A 1,968-nucleotide genomic window follows, 5' to 3' on the forward strand; every position below is an offset into this window, starting at 1 on the left:
ACACCAGGACTCCAACCAGAGTATAAATGATCATTTATATCTAGCAATCCTAGCAGGGATAGATATAAGATTGCAGCTTCAATGGAAACCAAAGCTACTCACTTACTATGCTTAGGACATCAAGAGTAATGTCAGAAGTTGCATGTGAAATCGAAAATCTGCTGCACTCTTTATTCTTGTCAGATCATGAAGTAGCTGGGATTAGGCTTAAAGCTGAGCCCTGTGTTATCACCGTAGGATACACGCTAGACTGGTAACTTCAAGTTTAGCAGTTCAAGCCCATCATTCACACTTGGAAACCCTATCTGGATGGATATGAATTGGAACTGACTTGATGACACATAGCAACAATAATAGTAACAGGTCTAATGCTAGCAAGAGGGTGAAAAACAAGTGAGTGATGAAAATAGTCTTGTTCTAGATCCAAAACCCAACTATCCACTTTACTAAAGAACATTAGCTAACTACCTTACAATTTACTGAGTACTTGGACCTCAATTTCCTCATACAGTCCTCCCAACTACCCTGGGAAATAGACAAAGCATGGCTATAATTTTTTTTTTTTAAGAAAATAGCACTAAGTTTCCAGTGTATGAATGACTTTTCTTAGCATTTCACAGTTTTCCAGAGCACAGACTGGGACTGAAACTCAAACCTTCTGGTTCCAGATACTGAGATCTTTCTCAAACTACTTAATTTATCTTTCCCTACCACCAGCCCTTTCTTCCTCTAGATCCACCTCCTATGAACTGCAGTTAAGGTAACAATATTATAGGCCAATCAGTTATATATGAAAGTTCTCTCCCTGGTCTATTTCATGTAAAATAAATTTTCAAGCTCTTCCAACTCAATATCTGAAAACCTCTTTCCATTCACAGCCCTTCTGTCCTTGTTCCTCTACTTATTATAATCTTTTGTCCATGTTACTGCTAGATGATTAATATTGATATTTTCTTTTAAAAATAACACATTGTATCCTCTCATTTTAAACATGCTTTCTTCCAGTACCTAAGTCTGATCATTCCCTTCCTTAATATTTGGCTAGTAGTTCCTGGGTGTTTTGGTGTACCACTGTGGGTTAATGTGCTGGACTGCAAAGTCAGTTTAAACTTCAAAGTTAGCAGTTCCAGCTCACCAGCTGCTCTTTAGCTATGAGTCACTATGGGTCGGAATCGGCTTGATGACACTTAACAACAACAATTAATGCAAGAGTTGAATATTTTAGTCCATTCTGCTGTTGTTGTAGTTCTTAGGAGCCATCGAGTTGGTACCGACTCATAGCAACCTTATGCACAGCAGATGGAAACACTGCCCAATCCTGGGCCGACCTCACTACTGCTGCCACGCTTGAGTCCGTCGATGCTGCCACTTGGCCAATCCATCTCATTGGGGGTCTTCCTCTCTTTCTCTGACCCTCCACCTTACCAAACATGGTATCTTTCTCCAACAATTGGTCCCTCCTGACAATATGTCCAAAGTATGAGAGACAAAGTTTGACCATTTTGGCTTCCAAGGAGCACTCTGGCTGCACTTCTTAAAAAATGGATCTATTGGTTCTTTGGGAAGCCCATGGTACTTTCAATATTCTCCTCCAACACCGTATAACTCAAAGGCATCAATTCTTCTATGGTCTTCCTTATTTACTGTCCAGCTTTCACATGCATATGAGGTTATTGAAAATACCACGGTTTGGGTCAGGCGCACCTTAGTCCTCAAGCTGACATCTTTGCTCTTCAACACTTTAAAAATGACTTGTGCAGCATATTTGCCTAATGCAATACTTTATTTGATCTCTAGACTGCTGTTTCCATGAGTGTTGATAGTTGATCCAAGAAGAATGAAGTCCTTGACAACTTCAATCTTTTCTCCGTTGATGAGAATGTTGTTTATTGGTCCAGTGGTAAGGATTTTTGTTTTCTTTACACTGAGATGCAATCCATACAGAAGGCTGTGCTCTTTGATCTTCAT

This window comes from Chrysochloris asiatica, unplaced genomic scaffold (genome assembly GCF_000296735.1).
Source record: "Chrysochloris asiatica unplaced genomic scaffold, ChrAsi1.0 scaffold00033, whole genome shotgun sequence".
NCBI classification, from domain to species: domain Eukaryota; kingdom Metazoa; phylum Chordata; class Mammalia; order Afrosoricida; family Chrysochloridae; genus Chrysochloris; species Chrysochloris asiatica.